A 9335-nucleotide genomic window follows, 5' to 3' on the forward strand; every position below is an offset into this window, starting at 1 on the left:
ACTGCGGACATACTGCAGGAGACAATCAGAGACTGCGGACATACTGCAGGAGACAATCAGAGACTGCGGACATACTGCAGGAGACACCCAGAGACTGTGGACATACTGCAGGAGACAATCAGAGACTGCGGACATACTGCAGGAGACAATCAGAGACTGCGGACATACTGCAGGAGACAATCAGAGACTGCGGAAATACTGCAGGAGACAATCAGAGACTGCGGACATACTGCAGGAGATTACCAGAGACTGCGGACATACAGCAGGAGACAATCAGAGACTGCGGACATACTGCAGGAGACAATCAGAGACTGCGGACATACTGCAGGAGACAATCAGAGACTGCGGACATACTGCAGGAGATTACCAGAGACTGCAGAAATACTGCAGGAGATTACCAGAGACTGCGGACATACTGCAGGAGACAATCAGAGACTGCGGACATACTGCAGGAGACAATCAGAGACTGTGGACATACTGCAGGAGACAATCAGAGACTGTGGACATACTGCAGGAGATTACCAGAGACTGCGGACATACAGCAGGAGACAATCAGAGACTGCGGACATACTGCAGGAGACAATCAGAGACTGCGGACATACTGCAGGAGACAATCAGAGACTGCGGACATACTGCAGGAGACAATCAGAGACTGCGGACATACTGCAGGAGACAATCAGAGGCTGCGGACATACTGCAGGAGATTACCAGAGACTGCGGAAATACTGCAGGAGACAATCAGAGACTGCGGACATACTGCAGGAGACACTCAGAGACTGCGGACATACTGCAGGAGACAATCAGAGACTGCGGACATACTGCAGGAGACAATCAGAGACTGCGGACATACTGCAGGAGACAATCAGAGACTGCGGACATACTGCAGGAGATTACCAGAGACTGCGGACATACTGCAGGAGACACTCAGAGACTGCGGACATACTGCAGGAGACAATCAGAGACTGCGGAAATACTGCAGGAGACACTCAGAGACTGCGGACATACTGCAGGAGACAATCAGAGACTGCGGACATACTGCAGGAGATTACCAGAGACTGCGGACATACTGCAGGAGACACTCAGAGACTGCGGACATACTGCAGGAGACAATCAGAGACTGCGGAAATACTGCAGGAGACACTCAGAGACTGCGGACATACTGCAGGAGACAATCAGAGACTGCGGACATACTGCAGGAGACAATCAGAGACTGCGGACATACTGCAGGAGACAATCAGAAGCTGCGGACATACTGCAGGAGACAATCAGAGACTGCGGAAATACTGCAGGAGACACTCAGAGACTGCGGACATACTGCAGGAGACAATCAGAGACTGCGGACATACTGCAGGAGACAATCAGAGACTGCGGACATACTGCAGGAGACAATCAGAGACTGTGGACATACTGCAGGAGACAATCAGAGACTGCGGACATACTGCAGGAGACAATCAGAGACTGCGGACATACTGCAGGAGACACCCAGAGACTGTGGACATACTGCAGGAGACAATCAGAGACTGCGGACATACTGCAGGAGACAATCAGAGACTGCGGACATACTGCAGGAGACAATCAGAGACTGCGGAAATACTGCAGGAGACAATCAGAGACTGCGGACATACTGCAGGAGATTACCAGAGACTGCGGACATACAGCAGGAGACAATCAGAGACTGCGGACATACTGCAGGAGACAATCAGAGACTGCGGACATACTGCAGGAGACAATCAGAGACTGCGGACATACTGCAGGAGATTACCAGAGACTGCAGAAATACTGCAGGAGATTACCAGAGACTGCGGACATACTGCAGGAGACAATCAGAGACTGCGGACATACTGCAGGAGACAATCAGAGACTGTGGACATACTGCAGGAGACAATCAGAGACTGCGGACATACTGCAGGAGATTACCGGAGACTGCGGACATACTGCAGGAGACAATCAGAGACTGCGGACATACTGCAGGAGACAATCAGAGACTGCAGACATTATACAGGGGATGGTCAGAGAACTTTCAGCAATGCACAGCTTTACAGTTGAATAACACAGCTCAGGGTTTAAACAGTCAGGCATTTTATGGTTGTAAGGACATACCTGGCCAGCCAAACTCATTACATACATTCAGGACTGTGGGCGGGGCTTCCACTCTCTGCTCTCACTAAAGCAGCTGGGAGCTCCACTGATGCTTTGTTGGGTGGGCCCTGGGCCCACATCACCCGTGAATGGTCGCCCCCGATCACAGCTTTGCAGAGCGCACAGAGGACACGGGAGGATGTATTCCTCGCTAGCCAGGTGAGAGGGGGCGGGGCCGGGAGCTCCACTGACGCTCTGACCCTGCCCACGTGCAGCCTGTGTACTGGGAATAGAGCTTCTGTAGTAAGAGCCAGTGATCGGAGTGGGAGTGTCATTGGAGCTCCCGGCCCTGCCCCCGGACCTCTGTATTCACCAGCCAGTATAGAGGGGGCGGGGCCGGAAGCTCCACTGACACTTGCACTCCGATTACTGGCTCTCACTACAGAAGCTCTTTTCCGAGTACACAGGCTGCACGTAGGCGGGGTCAGAGCGTCAGTGGAGTTCCCGGCCCCGCCCCCTCTCAGCTGGCTAGCGAGGAATACATCCTCCCGTGTCCTCTGTGCGCTCTGCAAAGCTGTCATCGGGGCCCCAATTCATGGCTAGCGCGGGCCCCCCAACAAAGATTGGGCCCGGGGCAAGTGCCCCGTTTGCCCTGCGCTAAAGACGGCCCTGCTTCTCCCGCAATGATTCTTAGCACCTTTTCTTCTTCGTGGCCCGATCCCCTCCCCGCAGGGGCGGCCAACGACACCAGCGATCACATGCTGTGAAGTGTTGTCTGTTCCTTCATGGAGGACCAGTTCTCCATTCCCCCTTTACTGCAAGGGAACAGCTCCGTTGGTTCCCCGGAGGGGAAAACCTCCCTTCCCCCTCTGGGAACCAGGCTGGCCTCCTCCGCTCCTCAGATCAGGACTGCAAATGAACCTCCCTGGACACCACGTGACCCCCTTTTATATGAGAGTCCTGGGTATTGCCAAGCAGGTTAATGATTGGCCGAGACTAGCATATAAACTACTTGCCACTCAAATGGAAATTGACAACAGACGGGCCTGCTGTAATAGCACAAGCCTATCTAAATTTACCTGGCACGAAAACTACCAAGAAGGGTCACCTATCTAAAAGTAGGTGCCCGCTACATATTGTATCCTATAGCACGCCATAAATTGTATCAGCAATTGACTTATCCATTGCAGACTTCAGTTTTTGTGTGGTCATTTTCCTTGAGATTTTGTAGCTGAACCTTAAACTTCAGCGGTTCTTCAAGAATCTTAAAAGCTACCTACACACGAGCCTTCTGTGCATTGGCTGCTCTTAGATATGACTTAAAAGTTTAAAATGAATTTCAGTGCGAAAATAAGTGTAATGTGATGTGCATGTACATGTTTGACTCTAAATGGGGACCAAATCAAATCCTGTTGTAAATGAACACAAAATATATATTTCAACCCCACAATGAAAACCAGGGTTATGGTTGTCATTAATCTCTTTACATCCCTCTTCAGTGCCAAGAAAAAGTGTACTAAATTTGAGCAGCCATTCGTGTAATGTTTGGTGAGCAGTGAGGCGTTGCATATTTAATTACACAATTGCAGCCAACACTAAATTTCCCTGTGCAGTTAAATTTTCAGGTATTTAAATTACAAATACATTTTTGTATTTTAGATTTGCGCAGTAACTTACCACAGGGTGTTACTATCTAGAAACTTTAATTCTGCAGTAATCTAATTAGGGCATTACCTATAATTGTTATCATGATTATGCATTGTTTCTTCACAGTTCTATGTATAGTGAGGGATATACAGTTGTTAATGTCATATACTGTAACATAAGGTAGGTATGAACCCTAACTGAATGGCATTTTGTTATCCAACGCTCTCTGTATCATTAACAATTTCCCCCTTTTTTTTAAATAAAATACTTGTTTTCATATTTTTAATCCTTTGTTGTTTCTTCACACTAATGAAGTTCTGCATCCTCTTTACCGCCAGTTTCTGCCTACATGCACTCCAGCAACTGCTGCACTTAATTTCTTATGGTGGATTTCCAGATGGTAACAACAGTGGATCACACCTTTGTAATGTGTGTTGAAACAGCCACTTGTAGTCTCCATTTTAAACCTGTGTGACAACGCAGGAACACAAATGGCTGTCAGTTATAGATGCTGTCACCCTAAAATGGGAAGTGCCTGAACTAGGACCTTCATGCCAGTATCACAAAATATTATTTTAGTAAAAGCTGCAAATCAAAAACTTGAAAACTACTTTTAAAATTAGATTGACATTTCAAACTTTATATGATATATTACTGATTGGATTTACATCTATTTAAGAATGGTTGTTATGACTAAGTTTTCTAGTACAGTGTTACAACTCAGCAACAGACAAAATATCCAATCCTGCTTTGCTTTGTTTCCTTAAGTCTAGGTTCACATCTATGCGGCTGCGCTTGACACATTTTTCAGACACGTTTTTCAGTGCATTTTGTGTTTTTAAACCAGCATTTTTTTTAAGTGTTTTTGCATACAGTTTTAATGCATTTTACGTTTTTTTTTCCCTCTTCAAATGCACTGTAAAACACACTGTATTCAGCTGGTTGCTAAGGAGAGGGCCCATATTCTGTCGAGAAGTGCCCACTATCGAGAAGTGCTGCGCATGCGCCGTACGGAATAGCACAACAGCTGATTTGCTGATCAGCTGGGCTGACGTAACCAGGGCGCATGCGCACATCATAGGAGGTATCTCTCGATGGGAGATACTATTTCACAGGTACAATTTAAACCTATACAAACAGCAGGGGAGACTGTAGTTCTCAGATTGTGCATCGCTGCTGCTGGAGGGCGGCTAGTGGCTGTGTTGAAAATCTGGTTTTGTCTGTGTTGCAACCCGCCCTTTCACACAGGCAAAACCGGCCATTCAACACAGCAAACCCGCCCTGCAACACAGACAAAACCAGACCGTCAGCACACTGTAAAGCTGACCTGCAACAGCGAGGCACAATGTGAGAACTATGGTCTCCCCCCGCTGTTTGTATAGGTTTCAGTTGTGGCCGTGAAATGGTATCTCCCATCGAGAACACATTTATTTATTTTTATTGGATTTTTACAGTACAAAGTAAAAACAAGTACAAGTGGAAAATATAGAGCTGAGTAGCTCTGGATCACAGTAATTAACCAATGCATAGGATAACCAGGGGTAAATAACGGATAGGAGGTGGAGAAGGAGGGAGGGGGAAGGACAGGAGAGGGGGTGTATTTACCCGTAAACAGTACAACAGTAAAATAGTTTGTATCAAGGAATTCACAATAACATAATAAACTATGAAACCCTCAGGAGCAGAAGCAACGTTGAATGTAATAAGGAGAGGACTGTCATAAGTGATATACTGATAATAGGGATAGACAGGGCTGTCCGTCAGGGTTGAGGCCGGTTAATAATCCTAGAGCGATGGGAAGGATTTAAGCATCGGGGAGTTGGAAGGAGTGGACAGATGAGGCATTTTGAGTTTGCCCAGGGTATTCAGGTACCATTCAGTAAACGGGTGTATGATGGATGATAGTTCTTCCACAGTGAACGTAGACTTTATATATGTCCTCTAAAAAAACGAGTAGTAGAGCGAAATTTTAAGACAATGGTGTACAGTCTTTCAACATGGAAAAGCGACAGTAATGCTTGCTTCACAGACCGTAGGGAAGGTGGAGATGGTTTAATCCAGTGGCCCATGATTGTTCTGCGAGCCGCTAATAGACATATATGAGACCATTGCATGGGAATGGGTGTTCCTGTCGATGAGGAAGGGGAGGCTGGAGCATCGCATCCAAACAAGCATAAGAATGGATCTTTGAGTAGCCGTATCTTGCTAACATTAAAGATATAGGCAAGCACAGAGTCCCAGTATGTAGATATTGCCGAGCATTCCCATAGACAGTGCAGCAGGGTAGGGCAGGGTAGGGCGGGGGAAAGAGCACCAAGGGCATTGAGCTTGGGTAGGTTCTGCGACTCATCAGTTGGTAAGGATGCTTAGCAACCAGCTATATACAGTGGTAAAATAAGAACTGCGAAACCCAAAACACATCAAAAATCACAGCAAAAATGCACCACTTGCGTTTCTGGTGCAGCTCTATTGAAATCTATTAGTCGCAAATTGTGGCAAAAAAAGTCTGCAACCCTTTCCAAAAACGCACCGGCCGCAAAACGCATAGATGTGAACTAGTACCATAGGAAACCATGTTATGTACTGGATAACATGGACTGTAGTGTGTTTCTGCAAACTGCAAAACGCACTAAAAAGCACATAGGTGTGAACGTAGGGTTAAAGCAGAGTTCCACCCATTTAAAAATCAGCAGCTACAAAACGTGTTCGATGGTCCAGCAATGCGGGCGCATGAAGCCTCGCTCCTCTCTCCCTCCTCTCCACGGCGCCAGCATTCTAACTGTGGGCGCCCGGTTGTGGCTTCACAGCCAGGTGCGCACTGCGCATGCGTGAGCCGCGCTGCGTGCTGTGAATGATCTGGGCAATCTTCTGGGACCTGTGACATGTCCCAGAAAATTGCAGGGAAGGAGGGGAAGTGGGAGCAGGGTGCCTTTGAAAACAGAGTACCCGCTCCCCACCCCAAAAAAATTACATGCCAAATGTGGCATGTCAGGGGGTCACCAGCACTTAAAGCGGAAGTTCAATTTTTGGGTGGAACTCCGCTTTAAGCACTCCATTATTCACATTATAACTTTAGGCTAGGGTGGTCAGTTTCCTCTAATCAGTTGAGGTCATATAGAAGAATATGAAATCCCAATAGCTCTGCAAAAACCATGCATAGAAACACCTTCTAAATATACACATGCTACAATTTAGTCATTGCGTTTGGTCACTAGAATAAAGTATGTCACTTGCTAGAGTTTATCGTTTTTGGCAAATTAAATGTTAGTATTAGATCCAGGTCCATTTCCTGCCTATATATTTTCTTACATATAAAAAGCTTAAAACAAATCATCTCAGTGAACTAAAGGCTATTCCACTGCATCTGAATGACTTGGTATAGTGTAAAATATTTCTTTTTTTCTTCCCATAACAATCATGGTGATATCGCTGTACAATAGTTGAACATAACATGAGCTTCCAAGAAGTTTTACAGATGGTGCAATAAACAGTCAAGCAAAAGGATTATGACATTGAGGTCTGAGTAAAATGTACAGAAAGGATTCCTTACTTTGTATATAAGAACAAACAATAAACAAACAAGCATCACGAAAGCCCTTTGTGTTCTTCTTTTTACTATTGTTAAGGAATCTCCCCGGTGAGATAAGTGATAGAGATGAGGGTAGAGGGTTGGGATATTTAGAGTGTTTTTCTCATCTCAGGCCTATCTGGGGGCAAGCAATTGAACTAATCGGAGAAAGAGGGGTAGTGGCAGAGGGAGGGACACCAGGAGCTCCTGAAGGATCAGATTTTCAGGTATTAGGGGAGACATCATCACACTAGGAGGATAAAGCTGAGTTTGACTTTGATTTCTCCATATTGGATTGACTTTGGGAGTGGTGTTGGTCATACAGATCTGAGTCCTCAAAAAGGAACCATCTAGTCCAAGTTTTAACCTAACAAAAATGGAAAATTGTATACTCACCTTTCCGTAATTTTCCTTTCCTGACGCATCTTCATGGCAGCACACACTGGGTTGTGACTCCGCCCCCACAACCTGACAGGATTGGTCTAGCTATAAAAGTTGAAGAGAGCTGACCCCCACCATTCTCTGTATATATCATCTAAGACAGGGTGGGAATCTGTGTGCTGCCATGAAGATGCGTCAGGAAAGGAAAATTACGGAAAGGTGAGCATACAATTTTCCATTTTCCTGACGCCTTCATGGCAGCACACACTGGGAAATAACTCGCCAGTCGGGAGGGTGCAAAAAATTTAAGTTTTATTATTCTAAAGAGCTGTGGAATTGGCTCTAATAATGGATCTGCCAAAGTCCGCTGTAGTTAGTTGCGCAGAGTCAATTTTGTAGTGAGAAGTAAATGTATGTCTTGACGACCAGGTTGCTGCCTTACAGATTGTTTCTGGTGAAACCCTGCAGTATGCTGCCCATGAAGTTGCCACTGCCCTGGTTGAGTGTGCCCTGATGCCTTCTGGGATGGCTAGCTGCTGAGACGAATATGCCTTTTTAATGGTGTTGACCAGCCAGGATGCGATCGTTCGGGAAGTTGCTGGATGACCCTTCCTAGGACCGTGAGGGATTAGGAGAAGAGTATCTTCTGAAAGAAGCTGTAGCTTCCAAATAGCTGGTAATGATAGTTTTAACATCCAATGCATGAGGTTCACCCTGGTCGTTAGTAAAGGATTGAAGGTTGATATCCTGATTATAATGAAAAGAAGATGATACCTTGGGAGTGAAACTTTCCGAGGGTCTCAATACCACTCTATCGGGATAGAGGACTAGGTAAGGTTCTGTTATCAGTAGTGCTTTAAGTTCTGAAACTCTTCTCGCAGATGTAATGGCGATAAGGAAGGTTACCTTCAAAGTCAGGTTCCAAAGTGAAATTGACTCAATCAGCCAAAAAGGAGGTTTAGATAATGCATCGAGTACTGTAGAGAGATTCCATGCTGGAAATGTGGGTTTTTTTGGAGGTCTGATTTTTAAGCAAGCCTTCATGAACTGAATCACTAGAGGATGTGGTGCCCATCTAATGCCTGTTTTAGCCGAAAGGGCAGAAATCTGGACTTTAAGAGTACTTGAGCTTAAGCCTTTGGTAATACCCAACTGAAGGAATTCCAGAACTTGTGGTGGCTCTGGTGATACTGGGTTCCATTTTTTTTGTTGGGCCAGAGAACAAAACCTATTCCATACTTGCGAGTATGTCTTGTTGGTGGTGCTTCTTCTAGCCTGTAGAAGAGTAGAAATGACCTCCTGCGAGCATCCCTGCTCTAACAGCCGAGTCCTTTCAATTTCCATGCTGTCAAGTGTAACTTTTCTGGAGCTGGGTGTAGAAATTGACCCTGGGACAGGAGGTCCAATGTTACTGGGAGAGGAAGCGGTTGCTGTAGGGTAGTAGGGTTGTGAACCACGGCCTCCTCGGCCAAAAAGGAATTATGGCTATTACTGTCGCCGATGATTTGCGAAGCCTGGATAGGAACCTCGCAATTAAGTGTACTGGTGGAAAAATGTAACCCAGCTTGAAATTCCACGGATGGGTCAGACAATCCATCCCCTCGGCCGATGGGAAGGCTGCTCTTGACAGGAATCTCCGACATTTGGTGTTCGCAGGCGT

Source organism: Aquarana catesbeiana, linkage group LG04, assembly GCF_042186555.1.
Source record: "Aquarana catesbeiana isolate 2022-GZ linkage group LG04, ASM4218655v1, whole genome shotgun sequence".
Taxonomy (NCBI): Eukaryota; Metazoa; Chordata; class Amphibia; order Anura; family Ranidae; genus Aquarana; species Aquarana catesbeiana.